Genomic DNA, 25,780 nt, shown 5'->3' with positions numbered 1-25,780 from the left:
AGCCAAGAACAAGGATTTTATATACACATACAGCCCAAATGTATATTGAACTCTGATTTGAACCCGAGTATTGTCATTGTTTTGTCCTGAGAGAGCTTTTGAAATGCGATTGCTGACCTCTGTAAAGTCTTGGCACTCTCTTACCGTGATTCTCCTGTATCCACTCTCAATTTATCCTCCTTACTATATGTTTATTTTAATGCCTTTATACTTCCATAGCAACTTTTTATAGAAGGATCTCTAAGCTAGAGAAGTTCTACAAGCACTGTTAGCCTTACAAGCATGTTAAGTATTACACCAACAATATATAATTATTATATTGTATTTATTGTATAATTATATTATAATTATAATATTATAATTATTACAATATTGTGTAATTATATTGTAATTATAATATATAATTACTACAACTCCTGAGGAAGCTCGTAGAAGGAAGGTAATATGGATGGGGGGTGTTCAGCTGTTGTGACCTGCACTGGATGTGCTATGTTTGTGTTTCTTCCACAGGACAGGTGCGACTTTGTCTGTACAAAGTGCAAGCTGGTCTCCATACTGGAAGAGAAGGTTCAAGGTCTGGAGCAACAGGTATCGACCCTGCGTTGCATAAGAGAAACTGAAGATTTCCTGGACGGATGTCAGGATAGGCTTTTACGGGCACAAGGTTCTGAAGATTCAGAGCAGGCTGCACATCAGGGACAGAAGGATGGTGAAGAAATTTGGCATCATGTGACCTCCAGAAGAAAAAAGGGGAATGTCCATGTACCAGCAGGGCAGATACAAGTAAGTAACCATTTTCATGTTCTCTCCACAGGTACTAATGTGGAGAGTGGACCAGATGATACATCTGAGGGAAGGGAGCAGAAGGAGACTCCACCGATTGGAAGGCATGGGATGCACTGTCCTAGGGTTGGGGGTTCCATGACCACCACTCCCAAGAGAAGGAGGCGGGTGGTGGTGGTCGGGGACTCTCTCCTCAGGGGGACTGAGTCATCTATCTGCCGCCCCGACCGGGAAAACCGAGAAGTCTGCTGCTTGCCAGGAGCTAAGATTCGCAATGTGACGGAGAGACTGCCGAGACTCATCAAGCCCTCAGATCGCTACCCCTTCCTGCTTCTTCACGTGGGCACCAATGATACTGCCAAGAATGACCTTGAGCAGATCACTGTGGACTACGTGGCTCTGGGAAGAAGGATAAAGGAGTTTGAGGTGCAAGTGGTGTTCTCGTCCATCCTCCCCATGGAAGGAAAAGGCTTGGGTAGAGACCGTCGAATCGTGGAAGTCAATGAATGGCTACGCAGGTGGTGTCTGAGAGAAGGCTTTGGATTCTTTGACCATGGGATGGTGTTCCAAGAAGGAGTGCTAGGCAGACACGGGCTCTACCTAATGAAGAGAGGGAAGGGCATCTTCGCAAGCAGGCTGGCTAACCTAGTGAGGAGGGCTTTAAACTAGGTTCACCGGGGGAAGGTGACCAAAGCCCTGAGATAAGTGGGGAAGTGGGATACTGGGAGGAGGCACGAGCAGGAGCGCGTGAGAGGGGAGGCCTCCTGCCTCATACTGAGAAAGAGAGGCGATCAGCAGGTTACCTCAAGTGCGTATTTACAAATGCACGAAGCCTGGGAAACAAGCAGGGAGAACTGGAAGTCCTGGCACAGTCAAGGAATTATGATGTGATTGGAATAACAGAGACTCGGTGGGATAACTCACATGACTGGAGTACTGTCATGGATGGATATAAGCTGTCCAGGAAGGGCAGAAAAGGTGGGGGAGTTGCACTGTATGTAAGAGAGCAGCATGACTGCTCAGAGCTCAAGTATGAAACTGCAGAAAACCCTGAGAGTCTCTGGATTGAGTTTAGAAGTGTGAGCAACAAGGGTGATGTCATGGTGGGAGTCTACTATAGACCACCAGACCAGGGGGATGAGGTGGATGAGGCTTTCTTCCGGCAACTCGCAGAAGTTACTAGATCGCAGGCCCTGGTTCTCATAGGAGACTTCAGTCACCCTGATATCTGCTGGGAGAGCAATACAGCGGTGCACAGGCAATCCAGGAAGTTTTTGGAAAATGTAGGGGACAGTTTCCTGGTGCAAGTGCTGGAGGAACCAACTAGGGGGGGAGCTTTTCTTGACCTGCTGTTCACAAACCGGGAAGAATTAGTAGGGGAAGCAAAAGTGGATGGGAACCTGGGAGGCAGTGACCATGAAATGGTCGAGTTCAGGATCCTAACACAAGGAAGAAAGGAGAGCAGCAGAATACAGACCCTGGACTTCAGAAAAGCAGACTTTGACTCCCTCAGGGAATTGATGGGCAAGATTCCCTGGGAGAATAACATGAGCGGGAAAGGAGTCCAGGAGAGCTGGCTGTATTTTAAAGAATCCTTATTGAGGTTACAGGGACAAACCATCCCGATGTGTAGAAAGAATAGTAAATATGGCAGGCGACCAGCTTGGCTTAACAGTGAAATCCTTGCTGCTCTTAATTACAAAAAAGAAGCTTACAAGAAGTGGAAGATTGGACAAATGACCAGGGATGAGTATAAAAATATTGCTCGGGCTTGCAGGAGTGAAATCAGGAAGGCCAAATCACACCTGGAGTTGCAGCTAGCAAGAGATGTTAAGAGTAACAAGAAGGGTTTCTTCAGGTATGTTAGCAACAAGAAGAAAATCAAGGAAAATATGGGCCCCTTACTGAGTGAGGGAGGCAACCTAGGGACAGAGGATGTGGAAAAAGCTAATGTACTCAATGCTTTTTTTGCTTCTTTCTTCACGAACAAGGTCAGTTCCCAGACTACTGCACTGGGCTGCACAGCATGGGGAGAAGGTGACCAGCCCTCTATGGAGAAAGAAGTGGTTCGGGACTATTTAGAAAAGCTGGATGAGCATAAGTCCATGGGGCCGGATGCGTTGCATCCGAGAGTGCTAAAGGAGTTGGCGGATGTGATTGCAGAGCCATTGGCCATTATCTTTGAAAACTCATGGCGATCAGGGAAGGTCCCAGATGACTAGAAAAAGGCTAATGTAGTGCCCATCTTTAAAAAAGGGAAGGAGGAGGATCCTGGGAACTACAGGCCAGTCAGCCTCACCTCAGTCCCTGGAAAAATCATGGAGCAGATCCTCAAGGAATCAATTCTGAAGCACTTAGAGGAGGGGAAAGTGATCAGGAACAGTCAGCAGGGATTCACCAAGGGCAAGTCATGCCTGACTAATCTAATTGCCTTCTATGACGAGGTAACTGGGTCTGTGGATGAAGGGAAAGCAGTGGACGTGTTGTTCCTTGACTTTAGCAAAGCTTTTGACACAGTCTCCCACAGTATTCTTGCCAGCAAGTTAAAGAAGTATGGGCTGGATGAATGGACTATAAGGTGGATAGAAAGCTGGCTAGATTGTTGGGCTCAACGGGTAGTGATCAATGGCTCCATGTCTAGTTGGCAGCCGGTATCAAGTGGAGTGCCCCAGGGGTTGGTCCTGGGTCCAGTTTTGTTCAATATCTTCATAAATGATTTGGAGGATGGTGTGGATTGCACCCTCAGCAAGTTTGCAGATGACACTAAACTGGGAGGAATGGTAGATATGCTGGAGGGTAGGGATAGGATACAGAGGGACCTAGACAAATCGGAGGATTGGGCCAAAAGAAATCTCATGTGGTTCAACAAGGACAAGTGCAGAGTCCTGCACTTAGGATGGAAGAATCCCATGCACCGATACAGACTAGGGACCGAATGGCTCGGCAGCAGTTCTGCAGAAAAGGACCTAGGGGTTACAGTGGACAAGAAGTTTGATATGAGTCAACAGTGTGCCCTTGTTGCCAAGAATGCCAATGGCATTCTGGGATGTATAAGTAGGGGCATTGCCAGCAGATCAAGGGACATGATCGTTCCCCTCTATTCGACATTGGTGAGGCCTCATCTGGAGTACTGTGTCCAGTTTTGGGCCCCACGCTACAAGAAGGATGTGGAAAAATTGGAAAGAGTCCAGCGTAGGGCAACAAAAATTATTAGGGGACTGGAACACATGACTTATGAGGAGAGGCTGAGGGAACTGGGGATGTTTAGTCTTCAGAAGAGAAGAATGAAGGGGGATTTGATAGCTGCTTTCAACTACCTGAAAGGGGGTTCCAAAGAGGATGGCTCTAGACTGTTCTCAGTGGTAGCAGGTGACAGAACAAGGAGTAATGGTCTCAAGTTGCAGTGGGGGAGATTTAGGTTTGATATTAGGAAAAACTTTTTCACTCGGAGGGTGGTGAAACACTGGAATGCGTTACCTAGGGAGGTAGTGGAATCCCCTTCCTTAGAAGTTTTTAAGGTCAGGCTTGACAAAGCCCTGGCTGGGATGATTTAGTCGGGGATTGGTCCTGCTTTGAGCAGGGGGTTGGACTAGATGACCTCCTGAGGTCCCTTCCAACCCTGATATTCTATGATTCCATGATATCAGAGAGATGGAGGGAAAAAATAAGAAGCTTAAACCTGGCCTCTGCTTTTATGCCAGCAATTAATGAGTAGTGCAACTGACATCATTTGCCTGGCTGTTGCAATCAAAACTGTGCTCACAAAATTTGAAGGCAATGTCTGATGGAGTAAAAGAACAGTAAGTAGTAATGGAATCCACAACTTCTGACTATGCCAATCCTCTTCTGATTATTAGACCAGACTGCATCTCAGATAAACACATTGTTGGAGGCTCAGAGTAGTTATAGGAAGGGTAGTGAGGTAGGCTCAAAGAGTTTTGGAGCCAGTTATAATGCAATACCTTCACATGAGCTGGAGGAAGATGCAGAGAAACTGCTTACTGAACTTACAGGTGATGCAAACAAGGAGGGATTTCTCTCTTACCTTTTACAGTGTTATTAATCTAAGAGAGTTAGATAAATGAGGGGAGAGGGGAAATCAATAAAGGTTCAGCGTAGGAGACTGAATCAGACATAAATATAAAATGGAAGAATCCTGGTCAGAATACAACACCCCAGAAGATCTAAAGGCAATGACAATTTGAGCATGTGCTGTGATGCTGCTGCAAAGAGAGACACATAATTTATAGGGTATTGCAAATAACAGCTGGGAAGTAATTCTTTCTGTATACAACATGGGCAAAGCCATGTGATGCATTGTGTGCATTGCTGTGCTGTGCAAGAGAGATCAAACTGAGGAGTATAGAAGAATGGCAACAGAAATACTAAGCAAAAAGTGCCTTTGAAGAAAGGTGGCTTTGCAGAGCAATGCAATGACCTGGCAAACATATTTATACAGCCACTGTTGTTGAAGATATTCCAGGCTAGGCCTGACACCCAGCTCTCAGAAGGAATAATTAGTGAGGGGGCTAGAGGTTCCTTCCAACGCAAATGAATCCAGCGTTGGTAGCACAAACCAAAAGGCTGCAGTTTACTTCAGTTCCTTTAGATGCTCTGAGATGGGAAAAAGGAATTCATGCTTGTCAAGCGGGGTAGAGAGATTATTTTCAAGCTTTTAAACTGCAAATAACTGAGCATGGAAATCATTACATAAAGAAGATTGCCCTTTTAACAGAAAGATAGAAAAGCTCTGATGAAGAATCCAAGCAAAACCCAAAGCTATATGTATTGAGAGGAAGGACAGGGTAGTGGTTAGGGCACCAGCCTGGGACTTGGGAAATTCCAAGTTCTGCCACAGACTTCCCATGTGATCTTGAGCCAAGGCAGTTAATTGCTCTGTTCTTCAGTTCTTCACCTGTAAAATGGGGACAATAGCAGTTCCTTACCTTCCAGGGGTGTTGTATCTTAAAAATTAGGAGGTATTCAAATACCATGGTGATACGGGTAGAGGTGGGGCATATAAATTCCAAATATAGAATAATTAGGTTCTGTAATGCCAAAGTCATTCTTACAGATGCCTTGGTGGAAATAGTAGTAACAACAATTATGTTCTTGATTTTGTTTAAACAATTTTTTGGCACTTATAAAAATATATAAGTGTTTAATGGGGAATTAAATTGTTAAGCCTGGTTTAAAATTCAAGAATTATATTCTCACAGCAATCTACCAGAATAAAGACGAGCGAGCAAATGAACTATCCTGCTTCAATTTAGCATTGATCAGTACTCCAGAAATACTGAAGAACATTTACCACCTTCAAGTGATTGCTCATGTCCATTCAACTTAGGTGTGTGTGCGCTTGCCACATGCATCCGTGCCAGAAGTTTTTCCCTCAGCAGTATCTGTAGGGGACTGGCTCTGGCACCCCCTGGAGTGGCACACGTATGCTGCAGCATATAGGGCACCGCCAGCTCCCTCCACCCTCAGTTCCTTCTTGCCACCAGTGACAGTGTATGGAACTCGTGCTGCTTCAGCTAGATGTGTTACTTCTCATTCATTCAAACTCATTTGCCTCTTGCAAATATTATCGTATATAGTTTCCCTCTAGTTTAGTTCAACCTATTAGAGACCTAGTAGGTCCCTAAAGGGACTTTGCCTCAGGATGGGGCATGCCCCAGTCCCCAGGCTTTAAACCCTGCGATCGCTGTAAAAGGCCCATGCCCATTAGCGAGCCCCATAATAGTTGTTTATTACGGTGCTTGGTCGAAGGTCACGTTAGTGAGAAGTGGAAAATCTGCAAGTCCTTCAAGCCCAGGACAAAGAAGGAGCATGACCTTCATTTGAAGGTGCCCCTGCTGGAGTCTGCCCTTACCCCAATGCTGGAGCAGCGCTCTGATTCGGCACCGAGCACCGTGATCTCGGTGCACGGCGCCCTGCCAGTCCCATCTATGAGCCAGCACTGGTCTCCAGCCAAGAAGCCCAGGAAGACGGGACAAGGAAGGTCTCCAGCTTCCCGTAAGGAAAAAGACAAGTCTGGGGTGGACCAAGGCCCTGTTTCAGGCGCCTTTTCACCCCCTTCAGGATTCGGGGCCCCAGCTCAGGTTGAGCAGTGTAGCCCAGCCCACTCCCCACCGGCTACCCCAGATAGTGGTGGAGGGCCTCCTCAGCTGTCCACACCAGAGGCCTTGCAAGCAGCACAAGACATTATGTCCCTCCCAGTGCCTCTCACTCCGCCCCCTGCGGGGTCCCGGGCCCAGAGTAAACCCACATTGGGATCACCAGAGTCTCCACCTCTTTGGCAGCACTTCCCGTCGCAAAGAACGTCCCACCAACGGTCACCCTCTCACAACTGACACGCTTCGGAATATGATAGGCAGAAGCTTCGCAGTCCCATCTGGTCTCTGGACCTCAGACAAGGGTAGAAAGGCTCAAGGCGCGGCTCGCTGGTAACCAGGCACAGACCTCTGGAGACATGCACCCCCCAGCAGGAGTTTCGGAGTCTGCACCCAGAATCTCTGTGGCACTGAGGGACCGCTGTAGGGACAGGTCGAGCGACCGACAATACCATTCCCCGGATCATCACCGATCCCCCAGGGCAGCATCACCACGTGTGGCTACATCTTCATGACGCCAGGCCCACTCTAGTTCCTGATCCTGCTCCACATCCCAGTACTGCTCATTCAGTGCCATCACGGATCTGCTGAGCGCCACTGGTCACCGAGGCCCTGAGCCAGGTGCTGGTTGAGGTCAGCCAGATCAAATTCTGGGAGGGGGGGGGACCCGTACCGATCGGGACAGAGCCACCAATCAACCCCATCTCGGTCACAGGGGCACGACCACTCGGGCTCTGACTCAGGTTCAGAGCAAGGTTCTCTCGCAGCTGGACAGCCTCTGGCACCTACGGTGCAGACTACATTGGCAGGCCCGTGGCCTCAGACTTTGTGGTCGGCACAGTGGTACCCATGGGGGTTCACTCAGCCCTCTCAGGTTGCCTGCTCGGTATCCGGAGCTTCGGAGAGACCAGCTACTGCCCTGTCCCGCCCCTGTCCAGCCCAAGAGGCCTTGGCTGCCGGGACCCCGCAGGCACAGGAGGAAGTGGGTGGGCGAGCAAGCCACTGGACCACCTATGGTTGCGGAGGATGCCGTGGTACCAGCTTCCTCCTCCTCGTCACCAGACAAGGCCACATTGGGGCCCCCTCCACCGGTGCCCCAGGATGATACTAAGGTGCATCAGGAGCTGTTAAAGAGGATTGCCATCAACCTCGGCCTGCAGGTGGAGGAGATAGAGGAACCCACAGACTCCCTCTTTAATGTTCTCTGCCCCGTGGCAGCTTTGCCCCTACATGAGGTGGTCGCTAAAATTACAAATGCCCTCTGGCAAACCCCCTCCTCCTTGTCTCTGATCTCCAAGAGGGGGGAGCACAAGTATTTTGTGCCATCCAAGGGCCATGAGTACCTTTATACCCACCCTGCTCCCAAATCCCTAGTGGTAGAGGCAGTCAACCACAGGGAGAGAGAGGGTCAACGGGGGACTACACCTAAGAATAAAGACTCAAGGAGACTAGACTTGGTTGTCCGTAAAGTTTATTCGTCCTCTAGTCTACAGTTGTGGGTTGCCAATCATCAGGCCTTACTAGGCTGCTATGTTTCTAATATGTGGCAGGCCATGACCAAGTTCGAGGGCGCCCTCCCTGAGGCTTCTAGGAAGGAGTTGCGGGTGATCCTGGATGAGGGCACGACTGCAGCCAGAGCAGCTCTCCAGGCGGCATTGGACACTACGGACACCATCACCCATACCATGGCATCAGCCATCTCATTGCACAGAGCTTCATGACTGCTCCTTTCTGGTCTTTCCTCGAAGGCTCAATGCAAGACTTCCCTTTTGATAGGCATGCCCTGTTCACAGGACAGACAGATATTAAACTCTATGGCCTGAAAGATTCCTGCACGACCCTAAAAATACTGGGCCTGTACATCCCCAGCCCTGCCTGCAAGTGGTTTAAGCCACAGCAGCCTCAGAGCCAGGGGTTCCACCCTCTCCAGGAGCCTCCCCTCAAAAGATCCAGGGGCTACAAAAGGTGTCCTGGCCACGAACCCCCATCTACATCTCAGGCAGGCTCAACCTGCAGTAAGCTGACGGGCAAGCGCCCTTTTTGAGGGTACGCCCAATGGCAACATACCGGACTGTTCCCCGGATCCTTCCTCCCCTCTGTTTGCCAATCACCTTTCTTCCTTCCTCCCTGTATGGGTGTCTATAATATCAGACCAATGGGTCCTCAATACGGGGGTGCAGGATTACACTCTTCAGTTACTTCCAACCCCCCATCCCTTTTCAGGGACTCCTCTCACAAGAATCTTCTCATACAGGAGGTAGAGGGTCTACTACAATTGGATGCAGTGGAGGTAGTTCCTGTGGAGTACAGGAAAAAGAGGTTCTATTCCTGATACTTTTTAATCCCCAAATCCAAGGGCGGTCTGCGGCCCATACTAGACCTGCAGGGCTTGAACAGCTACTTATTGAAACTGAAGTTCTGCATGGTCTCCCTGGCTTCCATCATCCCCTCCCTGGATCTGGGAGACTGGTATGCTGCCCTCAATCTGAAAGATGCGTACTTCCACATTGCCATCTTCTAGGGACACAGACGCGTCCTCCGGTTCACGGTAGGTCCTGACCACTATCAGTTTATGGTCCTTCCGTTTGGCCTAGCGACAGCACCACGGGTATTTCCCAAGTGCATGTCGGCGATGGCGGCTTACCTCAGACGTGAGGTATTCAGATCTTCCGTATGGCAATGACTGGCTTGTCAAGGACAACTCCAGGTTCAAGGGGACATCGTCATGCTGCTAGCCATGTGCTGTCACCTTGGCCTGTTGGTGAATGACAAAAAAATCCACTAATACAGAGGATAGAGTTCATTGGCGCGGTGCTCGACTCGACCGCACCAAGGCGTTCCTGCTGGTGGAGAGATTCAGGGCACTGACGGACCTCATCGCGGAAGTCTCCACATTGCCCCTGACCACGGCCAGGGTTTGCCTATGCCTACTAGGTGCTCCATGCCAGATGCGACCCCTGCAGCAACGGCTGGCGACAGTCTACTTCCAGTCCAGGGACCACCTGGAGAAGGTAGTCACCATCCCTGTGATGGTACTTACCTCGCTGAGATGGTGGACTGACCCCGGGAAAGTTCTGGAAGGAGTTCCCTTTGTCAGCACTCCTCACTCAGTCGAGTTAGTTTCGGATGCCTTGGACCTCAGCTGCAGGGTGCACCTCGGCACCCTCCAGACCCAAGGTATGTGGTCCCCAGAGGAATCGACATTATACATAAATGTCAAAGAGCTCAGGGTGGTGTGCAGAGCATGCACGGTCTTCCTACCTCGCCTGTTGGGCAGAGTGATCAGAGTCCTCACTGACAACACAGCCTCGATATTCTATATCAACAGGCAAGGTGGAGCATGATCCTCAGCCCTTTGCCAAGGGGCACTCCGTCTCTGAGACTTTTGGATCAACCACAGAATCCTCCCCAAGTGGATTTGTTCGCCACCAGGCAAAACAGGTGATGCCACAGGTTTTGCTCCAGACGGGGTCTGGGCATGGGCTCCCTCTCCAACACCTTCCTCCTGCCATGGGCAGGAAGCCTGATGTATGCATTCCCTCCGATTCCACTCATCAGCAAGGTCCTAGTGAAAATCAAGAGGGACAAAATGCAGGTTATCATGATTTCCCTGGTGTGGCCTCGCCAGCACTGGTTTGGGACGCTATCAAGCTTGTCAGCGATCCCTCCCTGGCCCCTGCCGAACTGACCGGACCTGCTGGTCCGACAGGATCACGGCCGACTCTTGCACCCCAACCTCTCATCCTTCCACCTCACGGTGTGGATGTTGCGTGGCTGAACCCGGATGAACAGGCCTGTTTGGACAGGATCTAGAAGGTCCTCCTTGAGAGTAGAAAGCCCTCGACTATGCAGACCTTCCTGGCAAAGTGGACAAGGTTCCCCGCTGGGCAGCCAAACGGGGTATCTCCCCTTCGCATTCTTCGGTGCAGTCAATCTTAGACTACCTGCTTCATTTAAGGAACTAGGGCCAGGTGCACTCCTATCAGGGTACATCTGGCTATTTCAGCCTTTCATCCGCCAATCCAGGGCAGACTGTGTTCTCCCATGACATGACTGTCAGGTTCCTTAGAGGCCTCGAGAGGCTCTTTCTTCAAGTGCAGTCCCCGGCCCCTTAGTGGGATCTCAACTTGGTTCTGTCCAGGCTCACGGGCCTACCCTTTGAGCCTTTGGCCTCTTGCTCCCTATCTCACCTATCATGAAAGGTACTTTCCTGGTGATGTCAGCGAGGCGAGCCTCCGAGCTGCGACCCCTGACCTCAGAACCGCCATACATGGTCTTCTATAAGGACAAGGTCCAGCTCTGGCCCCACCCAGCCTTCCTCCCCAAGGTGGTGTCCACTTTCCACATGAACCAGGACATCTTTCTTCCGCTCTTCTGCCCTAAGCCCCATGAGATTCACGAAGAGAGGTGCTTTCACGCTTTGGACATAAGAAGGGCTCTGGCTTTCTACCTAGATTGGACAAAACCCTTTCTGTAAGTCGACTTAGCTTTTCATCTCTACAGCTGATGGAATGAAGGGCCTCCCAGCGTCCACACAAAGGATTTCTGACTGGATCACCTCTTGCATTCGGACCTGCTATGAGTTAGCGGGAGTCCTTCTGCCACCGATCATCAGAGCCCACTCGACTAGAGCACAGGCATCCTCTGTGGCCTTCCTGGTATACGTTCCGATCCAGGACATGTGTAAAGCCATGACGCGGTCCTCGGTACACACGTTCATGGCCCACTATGCCATCACTCAGCAGGCCAGGGCGGATGCTGGGTTTGGCAGAGCTATATTGCAATCTACATGTCTGAACTCCTTACCTGCCTCCAGGGGTACTGCTGGGAGTCACCTAAGTTTAATGGACATGAGCAATCACTTGAAGAAGAAAAGACAGTTACCTTTTTCCGTAACTGGTGTTCTTTGAGATGCATTACTCATCTCCATTCCATGACCCGCCCTCCTCCCCCGCTGGAGTTTCTGGCAAGAAGGAACTGAGAGTGGAGGGGCCGGGGGCACCCCTTATACCATGGCATATGCGCACCACTCCAGGGGGCACCAGAGCCAGTTCCCTATGGAAACTGCTGAGGGAAAAACTTCCAGCACCAGAGCACGTGGCAAGCACACACACCTAAGTTGAATGGACATGAGCAACACATCTTGAAGAATACCAGTTATGGAAAAAGGTAACTTTTCCACCATTACCTGTCTTTCCCTGCAAGCAGCAGCCAACAGTACGTTTAACATAGCCATTCCCAGTAAATCTAAGTCTACCACAAAGCAGTTGTAGACTAGTGTCTTTCTAAATAACACCTTATCCTTTAGTCATTTAATAAGGACCAGCAGGGGAATTTATCATGTATGAGTTAATCTTTTGTCCACTGCCCTCCTCTGAGGGCAGGCTTATAACAGATTTGCGCAAACTTTTGTCACAAAATCAGATTTTCAAATTTCTAAAATTCCTTTGAATTTTTTTTAATGAAACACCCCCCTCATTTTTTGTTTTGGACTAGCTCTATCCCAAATCATATGATGCTATTCAGATGATTGTGTTTCTTTGCCATCCGTGAGCTCAGCCTAGGTTCTTTGTGAGTGTTCAGAATCATGACCCTATGTCAATTTATGATTTCACAGCGCAACTGGGAAAAGCTGGTCATTTCACATAGTTTTGAGGCAAAACCAGCTGAAGTGCTACAGTGTTTTGATTTGTTTCACTAACGGATGTAAGACTGTTGAAGGATTCTTACAAAATTCAAGAGTGCGAACCCATGTGAAATGAAACCAAATAAAAGATTCATGTGAACCTTTCCAAACTTCCAGGTGATACAGGCCAGTTTTGCACAGCACTTATATACGGTGTGGCCAGAGGATACAAGACAAAACAAAGATAAAACTGAAGCTTCTCCACTCCTCTCTGGTGAGGACAAGCCTGGAATGGTAAGGATGCTGAAATAGAAATGGCCTGTCTTTTCAGTTGTGCCCAGCCAGGCAAAAATAAAGGCTTTTACCAGAAAAGTGAAGAGGCTAGTGGGGTACCTGCACTGGGAAGGAAGTTGGCTGAGGTGCTGGTGGGGAGTGGAGGAGACAGACCCACTTACAGCATAATATGCAGGCATATGCCCCAAGCAATGTGCCCCTGTTCCCCTCCCCAACAATTTCCCTACCACTATACTGCCACTCCCAAATGTTCACAAGTCACAAATCATTTCTCTCCGCCCCTCCGAAAAGTAAGATGGTAAAAATAATTTGGTTTTTTTTTTTATATGCCATCTGTTTTTTGAAGTAGCATAGGTCCCACTCTGCTCATGTGTTCAAGTATTTCTCTGCAACCATGAAAGCTAAAACTTTTACATGACAGATGTCTGGTAACTACATGACTCCAGGAGCTGGGGCTCCACATCCATGAGTTGAACGTGGAGTAGAGGGGCGATTTGTCAGAGTTAGTCCTGTGACTTTAGAATAAGGCAAACATGCGGGTTGTGCATGTTGTGGCAATTCCTGTTCTGTCTGTGCAGCCTAACCCTAAAGCCAATCTGCAAAGTTCACATGCTGCCTAATGAGCTGTATGTATATTTCTCTCCATCTAGGTCCACAGGCCAGCCAGTCTGACTTCACTCCTAATTACCACTGTCCTGTCAGTTTGATTTGTATGGGAAGGGAGCCCCAAGGGGGAAGCATCAGTGTTTTTCCATCACCACACTGATTCCAGCAGAATGTTAAGAGATTTCCCTATTACAGGTGGGTCTCTCAAGTCATTGCTCTCTGACCTTCCTTCAGCAGCTCATCAGTAGCTGCATTTAGAGACTTTGCTACCTTGACCTCTACAGTCAAGGGCAATGCATGCTCCTGGGACAGTCCTACTTGTTTTGGACTATTTAAAACATTGGCCCTATGGTTTTTTGTCCCACTTTTTTAAAGCTATAGTTGCTTGGTAGTTGCACTCCCCCACTGCCACGCCTCAAATTAACTACCTGCTTCCCCCATCCATATATAAACATGCACCTAAACTAAGTGTTCTAAAATGCTGCTGGTCTCTTACATGGGCTGAGGGAGCACCAAGACCTGGAAGCGGAGCTTCAACTGTGAAATTAGACTCTCTCAAGGCCTAATCCAAAGCCCACCGAAGACTCCCAGTGTCTTGAATAGGCTTTGCATCAGCCCCCAGCGATGCAGCATTCTAGGGCAGCTGGTCTGATCCCATACCCACCCAGACAGGATCATTGTATCTTGTAGCATTTCACTCTGGAGAAAAAAAATCGTGCTTTGAAATATAGACTGCCAGCTGCAGGCTCACCCTCTGATTCTCTGCTCCTCCCCTTTTGCAAGTTTTATGGAGTGATTTGTACTCTATTTACACAATGGTGAGAAACAGTTTTTAAAATGGAACTGAAGAAAATGCAGTTGAATGAATTGCTACAAAAAAGCCCTGTTTACCATTTAAAAAAGAAAGTATAAAGATCACCATTATAGGGACATTCTGTCAGTCAGATTTGGGTACTTTTCCGTTGATTTGTGTCTCTAACGTGACGAGAAGAAGCCACAGATGCATGCTGAATTCTGCAGGGAACATATGCATGCATTTAAATCATTTACAGCTTTTTACTGGTGCAATTGTAAAGCACATGGGGTTTTTTTGCATTTGTAATTAGGTTCTAAACAGATGGTGAAGGACTATAGCTCCCAGTAAGATGGGCTTGTGCTCTGTTGGATTGCATTGGAAGAACTAACTGAGCTAGGAAAGTTTTCTAATTTATTACACCATATTCTCCCTCCCAATATAACTATGTAACGGGTTGGCTAAATATGAATTCCAGCGTGAGTATATCTATCTGGACAAAATTGAACTAGTCCACCTATAATGTAATCAGTGCATTTCTATGAATACAAACAGTCTTCACCCCCAAGATTTAGCATAGATTCCAGATTTCATAAATATGAGTGATACCCAGTAGCTACTGCATGATTTGTTCTGCACAGCATAGTTATTATGCAACAGCATAAGACCCAATATCTGCTTTGACAAATGTTTTTAATATAAAGCAGAAGGTTTTGATTTGAAGAGAGACTTTAGAATTAGCGCAAACTTGAAACATGGGATCACATACAAAGGCCAACTGTCCTGTTTATGGTTTTCAGTTTGCTTTTCAACACTACCTTTCCCCTTCAAGCCCAACTTCCCATTCTGTTTGAAGATATGGTGTAGAGTTCTTTTAATCCTCTTCTGAGGACAGCCTTGTAAGCTGCAGCAATATCACAAACTCAGTCTATGGCTTTCATTGCAGGATTAAGAAGAAAGAATACAATGAGCGGTAAGGGAGAAAACTCTGCTTTAAACATCTCTCACTAAGGGCTGAGAAAGATGGTTCTGAAAAAACACATCACATGAGCAGTTAAACCAGGGGCGGGCAAACTTTTTGGCCTGAGGGTCACATCGGGTTTACAAAATTTTATGGAGGGCCGGTTAGGAGAGGCTGTGCATCCCCAAACAGCCAGGCATGGCCCGGCCCCCAAACCCTATCCAACCCCCTGAGGACTCCTATCCCATCGAACCACCCTTCTCCCTGTCCCCTGACTGGCCCCCACCACCCCATCCAACCACCCCCCTCCTTCCTGACTGCTCCCCCCAGGACCCCTGCCCCCATTCAAACCCCCTGTTCCCCACCCTCTGACCGCCCCCAACCTCTATCCACACCCCCACCCCCTGACCACCTCCTCCAAACTCCCCTGTCCTCTATCCAAAGCCCCTGCCCCCTTACCGCGCTGCCTGGAGTGCCGATGGCTGGCGCCGCCCAGCTGGAGCCAGCCACGCAGTGCAGCACAGAGCACCGAGTCAGGCCAGGCTCTGCAGCTGCACTACCCCAGGAGCTCACAGCCCCCCCACCCAGAGAATTGCACCGGCGGCACAGTGAGCTGAGGCTGTGGGGGAGAGGGAAGAACAGCAGGGGAGGGGCCGGGAGCTCAGCAGAAGGGTCCCGCAGGCCAGATGTGGCCTGCAGTTTGCCCACCTCGGAGTTAAAGGGTTGTGTGTGTAAGCGTAGCCAGGCGAGACTCACCGGCACGGCGCCTCCCGCTGGTTGTCTCAGGAATTAGCTCTTCCAGCCCAGAGCACCCTCTGCAGACCGGTGTCTCACCTCCCACTGGCCCCCCGTGTCCCTCCCAGACTCCCTTGCCCCTTTACCTTGGGGGTGCTGCCCCCTGGCAGTGCCCCGCACACTCTGGGTCTCACCTCCCAGGGGAACCCACTATCCCCACCTTGCCTCGGGGCTACTTCCAGTCACCCTCTAGCCCCTGCTCACTGAGGCATTCTACAGTCTGTAAACCACTCGTCGGCAAGGGGGTTGGACCAGCTGCTGCTGCCCATCTCTGGGCTGTGCCTCCCAGCCCCAATACCTTCATAGGCCTTTAGCAAGGCCTCAGGCTGGAGCTCCCCAGCTTCTCTGGCCTTTCCCCAACCCTGCTCCACTCCAGGTACCCTTTTCTCCCAGGCAGCCAGGTCCTTCTCTCTCCACAGCTAGAGAGAGTCTTTCTGAGCTCCTGGCTCTCAGCCCTTTTATAGGGCCAGCTGTGGCCTGATGGGGCATGGCCTCAGCTGTGGCTGTTTCCCCAGTCAGCCTAGCCTTTTCTCTCAGCCCTTGCCCTCTCCAAGGGCTGGCTTTTAACCCCTTCTGAGCCCCACTACAGTAAGTATGATCCATTTTAACCTTGCTCCCAGAACTGTACTCCTGCACTAAGTTAATGACAAAGGGTATGTCTACACAGGGATAAAAACCCCACAGCTGGCCTGGGTCAGCTGATTCAGGCTCATGAGGGTCAAGCTCTGGAGCTGAAAAACTGCTGTGTAGACATTCTAGCTCAGGTTGGAGCCTAAGTTCTGGGGCCCTGTGAGGGTGCAGGTCCTAGAGCTTGGGTTCCAGCCCAAGCCTGAACATCTACACAGCAGTGTTTAGTCCTGAAGCCCAAGCCTGTAAGCCCGGTTCAGCGGACCTGGGCCAGCCGCAGCCCTGTTGCAGGGCTTTCGTCCCTGTGTAGACATACTCTTAGAGATAAACTAGCTGGATCTGTAGATATTTGCCTTTACGGAGCAGCAACTGCTCTTTATGAGCTAAGTAAGCATGGGTACCAACCGGATCATTCCGCACCTTATGATTTGCCTCATTTTCATAGATGCTGTTGCTGCCAGGTGACCTCGATGGCCCAGCTGTTGTGTAAAGCAGGCATTCTTAAGATGCATTTCCTTGTATTATGAATATATACAGCTCTATACTTCTGCTGCATCTGGCCTGGTTTATTTTTTGTGGGGAAGAGAAGGAAGGGGAATTAGGTGTACACATAGCTAGGACAGGGTGAAAATAGACAAGTGGAAATGCAAGGAAGCAAGAACAAAATAGAACCAGCCTATATCAAGAGCATGCATCAAGGCTGAACCACTAAAATAGACGTGAATGGCTTTATAGGTAAGGCACTGGACTGGGATTCTGGGTTCCATTCCCAGTTCTACCCCAAAGTCCCTGTGTGACCTTGGACAAGTTTTTTAATTTTGCTGCCTGTCACTTCCCCACATGTAAAATGGCAATAATGATACTTCATTTCTCCCACCCTTGGCCTGGATTGTAAACTCTTTGGGGCAGGAGTTGTTACTGATTATGTGTATGCACCCAGTCTATCTCCGTGGTGCCCTGTGCTTGGTTGGGCCCTCTAGCGCAGTGGGAGCTCTAGTGGGGACAAAGTGCTGGCCGTTTTACCACCATGTCATCTCACCCTGCTCAGAGCATGTCTAAATGACAGTGACAGAAATGCCATTGGCCACCAGCAAGTTATCTACGCTCGAGCTTACACTGTTGCTACCCCTGGCACTAGCGGGAAATCTTAAAGTGCTCAATGTGCCCTGAGTCTGTGGAACATGAGAGGGGCCCAGCTTCTGCTTAGCTCTCTGCTGCTCATTCCCCTTGTCCTTCGCTCCACAGCCAGCTCCTTGGTTGGTGACTTATGGAGGTTCCACTTTCAGTTTGTAGGGCAGCCAAGCAGGCTGAGCCATCACAGCAAGGGAGGATGAGAGACTAGCTAGAAGCAAAGATGCAGGATGCTCTGAACTTGTGAACAGTTCAGCTCCTTGCTGTGGCAGAGGCACTTACTAGTCAAACATTTTAGCATTTAGAGCACACCTCTGGGTCAGGTGTTGCTGGTGCCATTTTAAGCCAGGTGTTTTTGTTCTCCAGTGGTGCCAGTTACTCCTCTCTGTGTTTCTCTCCCTTACCTTCAGCTTAAGAGGCCAATGGTGCCAGTGCAGGTGTTCTGTTACCGAAAGGACTTGCTGGTGGTGAGCCACTTATCTGCCATTTTTTTGTGCAGGAAGCTGGGCTTTATCTTGGTGGCTTTCTGCCTGCTAGAAAGCAGAAGTTGGGATGGGAAAGTGGCAGTTATAGCTTCCAAATGGCAGCCATGCTCTGGTGACTGGCAAAGGAACTCTTAGAATTCTGCCCTGGGTCTTGGAGCTCCTGTGGCCCTTATAGGCCTAGATTGCACAGCCCTGTAGGGACTGTGAGAGGCAAGCAACAGAGATCCAGGCTCCCTCCTGCACCATGCTCACCTGGATGGGAGAGCAGGGGCTACTTGTCCAGTTCTCCCCACTATGGGCAAGGGAGGAGGAAGGGGGTGGAAAGGAGAGCAGAGGAGAATGAGGGGAGCCCTGGCCCCATCCTCTTACTTACCAGCCACAGTAGCTGGCTGGGCACACAAAGGGAGGTATAGCGAAGAGCTGACTCACTGTCACGGCACCTCCTGCTGGTCATCTTGGGAATTAGCTCGATTCCAGCCCAGAGCACCCTCTGCAGGCCAGTGTCTTGCCTGCCACTGGCCCCATGTCCCTCCCAGACCCCAGTGCCCCTTACCCTGGGGTTCTGCCCTCTGCAGTACCCCCGCTCCCAGGTGAGCCCCCAATCCTCTAAACCCACCTTGCCCCAGTGGCTACTGCCAGTCATCATCTAGCCCCTGCTCCCTGGGGCAGACTGTAGTGTAATGGCCACTCATCACTGGCAACAGGTTAGGACCTGCTGCCTTTGCCTATCTCTGAGCTGCCCCTCTGCAGCTCCAGTACTTTTCATAGACCTTCACCAAGGCCTGCAGTCTGAGGGTTTACCAGGCTAGAGCTCCCCAGCTCCCTTTGCCCTTCCCAAGCACTGCTCCAGTTCAGGGACCTCCTCTCAGGCAGCTAGCCCTTCTCCCTCCAGGGCTGGAGAGAGACTCCCCCAGCTCCTGGCCCCCAACCCTCTTATCAGGGCCAGCTGGGCCCTAATTGAGCTGGCCACACCTGTGGTCAGCTACTCACACAGGTGCTTTCACTCCTTTTCCCACCTGCAGCCCTCTCCAAGGCTGTTTTTAACCCCTCTTCTCCAGGAGTGGTGCAGCCACTCCCATACAGGAGGGGAGTAATTTACTTCCCTACCCAGCCCCAGAAAGGGGGGAACAGGGGAGGAAATTCAGACAGTTCATTCTCTGCAAGGCTCCTTAGCTTCATGGGGAACAAATATTTATTAATGGGCTCTTCAATCTAGGAGAGAAAGGTATGACATGATCCAATGACTGAAAGATGAAGCCAGACCGCAATTCAGATTCGGACCAGAATTAACCATGAATGTAATTAACCATTCGAACAATCTACCAAGGGTTGTGGTAGATCCTCTGTCACTGGCGATTTTTGAATTGGACTGAATGTTTTTTCTGAAAGATCTGCTCTAGGTATTATTTTGGGAAAGTTCTTTGGCCCATGTTACACAGGTGGTCAGACTAGATGATCACAAAAACTGGAGGGCAGGTTGTCAAATTCCAATCTAGCCCACAACCATCATCTCAGCCACAGTTCTTCACCGATTTCTGGAAGCATGCCCCAACTGCAGATCTCCCCGCCCCACCGTCTCTGCCTGACGCATCCAGGATAGAGAAATGGCATCAGATGAGCAAATGATCATGACTTTATAATCTGATGCTCCTTTGGGATTCCACTCTCCCGTTCAGAAAGAGAAACTGAACTAGGGACTAAAAGAAACACATTCCTGGTGTTTATGACAGAAAGCCCAGCATACTATATACAATAGGGGCAGTTCTGTTGTGCATGTTAGGCACATACTAAGTGGAATCTAATTTCTCCCTGGCAGAGAATGCTTCATGGACAACTTCAGAAATGAGTCAGAGAAGTCCTGCGCAGGCAGCCCCTGCCAGTGCAGGATGGTTCCCTAAGGTATGTAACCTAGTGTTCTAACCCACCCCTCCATTCTAGGCTGTCCTTTGCCCTGCCCTGGAACCCATCTACCCAGGAGCGACCCATCCATATAGGCAAACTAGGCAGTCACCTAGGGTGCCAAGTTAAATGGGGCACCAAATTTGAGGAAAAAAAATAAAATTAAAAAAAAATAAAATGGAAAAAAATGAAAAAGATGAAAAAAAATAACAAAGATGTCATTATTTCAATTGCTGTGCATGTATGGCGGGAATATGAATTATAATTAATTTCTCTACATTTCTGAGAATTTATCAATATGTCAGATCTTTTACTTACTGCAAAAATAAATAATATTTTAGCAAAAAAAAATTTCAGTTTGCAGCGTAGGGTCAAAATGACCCACTCCACAATTTTGATAAGCAATAACTCGGCCACAATGAAACACATCCACCAGTGGCAAGAACTGCAATGCTAGTGACTCCTAACTCAAATATATATCAAGGTCGCATAGCCGGAAATTCATGTAGAGCAGAGATATTATGAGTTGATACATGTCAAACAATCATTTTAACGCACGTTGCAGGTATATGGTTAAGAATCGAGCAAATACTGTGGAAAATTGTGTTTCTTGGTGCCAAAGAATAAAGAATAACATCTTTCAGCATTATAAATCCAAAATGTGAGTATCTTCAAACATTATTAAACCTTAGTGTTATTATCGAGCTATATAATTATGAACTTTTCTTTGTTATAACTGGTTCACATGTAATAAATAAGGTCCATAAAAGAAAAGTAACAGCGTTAACGCTTAATAGACTATGAAAGTGATGACGTCACACTCCAAGCGGGTAACCGTGAGGAAGGGGATTACTTTCCAAACAACTGGTGTTGGGTTATAACGTCGAAAAATTTGTTTCTGTGTAAATGCTGTAACTGTTTTAATAGGGAAGTGAGTGTATGTTACTAATCATTGAACCTTTAAGCAGCGAAAAGACGCATTGGGATGGCTGCAATGTGGTTTAAATTGCCAACCATGTGGTGGGTGTGTCAGCCATCCTTAACGCTATAATGCTTGCAGTCGGGAGCACAGTACATAACAATATTCAAATGCCCCATGGCAGAAAGCAAAGAATAAAATTCTCAGGAGCTGAGTATTGTAAACGAAAGGCTGAGAAGGAAAAGAACCAAGCAAAACAGCAGGGATCCTTCCTGAAATATCTTCTCTTTAATCCAAATAAAGATGGAAACAGTTCATAGCATCCAGATGAAGGAATTTTACTTGGAGAGGAGGGTAGCTCACATCCACAAAAAAGCAGTTTGGAAACTCAAGATGATGGAAACTTACTTCTAGATGAAGGCAGCTCACAGCATCAGACTGATATGGAAGTGGAAAAAATGTATTCACCTTCAGAGACACATTCAGAAATTGAAGTAAATGAAGTAGAAGGAAGAGAGGATGAGGAAGTTACAAACGAGTTACAGTATTGGGACCCAAATTCATGGCCCAGATGTGATGACAGTGTGCGGCAAATTCTCGTGGAACATGGACCCGAACAAGTTCATGAATTTCCCTTCCCTAAGGATGGAAATACAAGAAAATTCTCTGCTCAGCATTACAAGAGGAAACTCATTAATGGGGAAGAAATTAATCGAAACTGGTTACAGTATTCATGGTTGAAGGACTCTTTTTGTTTTGCTTTTGCTGCAAGTTGTTTAGAAATCAAGCAATTGGTATATCACTTACTGAAAATGACTCGAAGGACTGGAAAAACATATCTTCAATTCTCTCTTCACATGAAAGAAGTACAGAACATTTGGAATGTTTTTTCAAAATTAGAAAGAACTTGAATTATGATTGAAAAAAGGAAAAACTATTGATGAAGAAAATTTACTTGTGATCAAGGAAAAAGAAGAATATTAGCAACAAATATTAGAGCATATGATTGATTTAGTGAGAGTTCTCGGTGGGCAAAATTTAACATTCTGCGGCAGAAATGAAAAATTATACACTCCAGGTAATGGAAACTTTTTAAAATTTGTTGAATACCTAGCTTTGTTTGATCCAGTCATGAAGGAGCATTTACGTAAAATAACTGATCATGAAATACACGTTCATTACTTAGGAAAAAATATGCAGAATAACCTGATTCAAATCCTAGCAAATGCCATTAAAAAGAAAATTGTAGAAACTGCCCATTCTGCAAAATACTTTTCAATAATACTGGACTGTACACCAGATGCGAGTCATGTTGAACAAATGACGATGATCATTCGTTTTGTGGATATGGAAAAGTCTGCAGATGAAGATAATGCTGAAGTGCTCGTAAAGGAACATTTTTTGGGTTTCGTACCACTGAAGGAGACGACTGGAGCATTTATCACTGAAACTATTCTTTACAAGAGCTTGAAACATTCCACTCCTGAAGAAGTACTGAAGTTTGTTTGTGAAAATAAACTCACAGGCAGTTTTCCAAACATTTTTATAGCTCTATGCATTCTTTTAACTTTGCCAGTTTCTGTAGCTAATGGGGAACATAGCTTCTCAAAGTTAAAATTGATAAAAACGTATCTGCGTTCAACAATGGTGCAAGAGAGACTTGTTGGACTTGCCACAATGTCAATAGAGCATGGAATAGCTGGAAACTGGATCTAAAAGAACTAGTGACTGAATTTTCAAAATTAAAAGCAAAAAAAGTCATGTTTTAAGAGCACAGAGTGTTTTCTGAGTGTTTTGTAAATACAGGTTAAAGTTCATTGAAGAGTTTTCTTATTTCTTTCTACATTGGATGTGGTGGTAATGGCAGTTAAAGCAGGATAGTATAATGGATGATTTTGGATTTGTAATAAATAAAATTATAATTTAACATTTTAATGCATTTTTATTTGAAATTGGACTGAAATATCATCTAGTTGTCGTGTACAAATCTATTCAGATAAAATAGAGACATGAAATGTTCAGATCTCAGAAACATTGGTTGGACAGATGGACGGACAAACTGAATAATTAAGCCTCTGTTTTTAAAAAAACTCTTAAACATTAAAAGGAAAAAAGGGGCAAAATGTTTCCTAGTTTACCAAAAACCTCAGCCTAGATCTGCCCTTGCAGTTTGGGGGTAGGGGGCGCCGATTGCATGGTTTGCCAAGGTGCCGGTTGCTGGCAGCTAGTCTAGGGCCACCCCTGCATCTACCCCTCAGCTGCTTACTCTAGTCACTTAGCACCTGACTGCACAGACAAGTACTTCGACTGTGAGCTCTTTGGGACAAGGACATCTCTTTGCTATGTTTGTACAGTGCCTAGCACAATGGGGTTGGGGCTGCTAGGAGCTACCACAGCACAAATAATAATAATTATTCATAATAATAAGCAATTTATGAGCAGACCTAACTAACCTCCCCCTGGAAATGCTTCTCCTAGTCACTTCTGTCACATGCATTTATTATTTGTTAATATTTACATTATTGTTGTGCGTAGAGAGCCCAGTCAGGGTTAGGGCTCCATTGTGATAGGCACTGTACAAACACATGGAGTCATGGCTTACGAACAATCTGTGCAGTGGAGGATATTCCCATGCTCTGGTACCCCAGTTGTGAGCATCCTTAGATAACAGGGCAGCTCACAGGACTAGGACCTATAATAGGGGGGAAGCTAAAGAGCTAAAAGGCTGTAGTGTCTACAGTCAGCCTGTAGATGGCGCCTTTTACTGTGTCTGTGGTGATGCTGGAAATAAATGGTGAAAAGAATATTGTGCTCTCACAATGTAAGGCTCAAAACTGAGAGGGAGAAGGGAAATGTTAGGACTGTCCTAACGTGGCATCTAATCTAAACTGGAGCAATGGCTCCAGATTGCTGCCATCCAGATCCAAATAAAGGGACTTGGACTCCAACTCTGCCTTTCCCTGCCCATAACTCCTTCCTCACTTGAGACTTTGAATCATTGAATAGTTGCCTTTCTGTCAATCTCCTAACACTCCCCTTTATAGGAAATTACTACAACTGCTATTTCAGAGGCTAGAGAAAAAAGTCTCTAGCTACTTGGATTGGAGTTGTAAAATTATGCTGGACATAATGTTCTTTAACCCCTCATGTGTTAGTGTATGAGAAATAGACGCTTTTAAACCTAGGAAATTTCTTTAGCTCTATGGAAATGAATGTATCTAATGTAAAGAACGCTGTACAAACCAGAAAAAATGTGATAAATTGCTAAAATGGAGATATTATAATCTAAATTAGAGTGTAAACAAAGATTATTCCTTCAGCTTCTCTTCAATTTAGATAAACTGCAGTTAGCCAAATGTTCTCCACGGTCTACTTGGACAAACACCCTTCAGTCTTTGGAGTAGAGTTATGCTTTTGGGTCTGCAGTGGCAGAATGTTCCGAGCTGTACCTGCAAGCACATCCCATGGGGGCCTAGAACTCCTGTCCTAATGCTTATTCCCAGGCAGTTAACGTCTTTATGCCTCTGGTTGCATGACATCATGCTCTGTTACTGATAATGAGGCACATTCCAGAACATCTAACTCCTGTTACCAAGAGACTCTGAGGGATCCCTAAAGCAGTGCAATGCAGATTGTACCATCTGTAGAATGCAAGCCATCCAATCGCTGCCCAAGAATTATGGGATCCATGAGAATAGATAGATATCCCAGCACGAAGGTCTTTTGTGTACCCAGCCATTATGTTTTAAATAGGTGTAATTTTCACAATGGATACTTTATAAAATTTTAAAGATAGTTATTTTCCTAAAGAATAAAAATATGATCTCTTTCAGTGCAGAAAGATCAGCTTATATATAAGGAATATATACTCCATCTCTTTAATCACCAGAGTGGAGTATCCCTTAACTTTGCACAGGCTTCTTCTTTGCCTCATTCATTTATAATTTCCCAAATAAATAGCATGATTCTAATACTGGTCTTAAAATGCTGCATAAAATTAACCTAGAAATTCATTTCACGCAGGAAGAATGGGTCACTGTCAACCATAACATTCAGATATGTTGCATGGACTACCAAATCAAACAAGTTCAATGCAAAGTCGTTCACAGCATTTAGTGAACCTGACTTGATTGTATCAAATGGGTTGTCCCAGACATGAGGGGCTGGAGCTGGGGTGGGAAAGATGCCATCACACACATGCTATCCCCATTTTGAAGAATGAAGAATAGCATTAATGCTGGGAATTTCTGTGGATTTTGATCTATCGGCTTTTCTACTGGGTAATGCCAGTTCTGTGCTTTGCTTGACAAGTTGGAAGTAGCTTTCTGGTGCCCTGTGTGGTCTTCAAATGATAGTTCTGATGAACCTGAATGGGTTAATGACTATTTGTGTAGAAGCATGAAATGATGCTTAATTCCATGTTGCTGAGGGCAATGCCCTCCCTTTGTCACCAAAATGAGGGATTATGATGATTACAGATGGTGGAATTATTAATAGCAAATAATTAACTGATCAGTTTAGCTCTTTTCTCTGCTCCTTTTCAAATAGTTCATTCATATACATTTTCACCTATGGCTTTTCTTTACTAACTGGTTGCTTATGAAGTGTTGTTGTTTGTATTGCAGTCGTGCCTAAAAGCCCGAATCAGGACCAAGACCCCCTTTGTGCTGGGTGCAGTAAAACACATAGGAAGAGACAGTCCCTGAAATGTTTACAGTTTAAAAAGACAAATACAGATGAAAGGTAGG

At 47.0% G+C, this 25,780-nt stretch overlaps 1 long non-coding RNA gene across 1 annotated transcript; it reads left to right on the top strand.

Moving 5' to 3' along the window:
• Positions 1-734: 734 nt before the first annotated feature.
• On the top strand, positions 735-21,898 carry LOC119566859. Its single transcript, XR_005226305.2, has 4 exons — positions 735-783; positions 12,700-12,816; positions 13,467-13,617; positions 20,031-21,898. It is a non-coding gene; the product is annotated as an uncharacterized LOC119566859 (long non-coding RNA).
• The last annotated feature ends 3,882 nt before the right edge of the window (positions 21,899-25,780 follow it).

This window comes from Chelonia mydas, chromosome 7 (assembly GCF_015237465.2).
Source record: "Chelonia mydas isolate rCheMyd1 chromosome 7, rCheMyd1.pri.v2, whole genome shotgun sequence".
In the NCBI taxonomy this organism is placed as follows: Eukaryota; Metazoa; Chordata; order Testudines; family Cheloniidae; genus Chelonia; species Chelonia mydas.
Note: the sequence above shows the minus strand (reverse complement) of the source record. Positions and strands in the feature narration are given on the sequence as shown.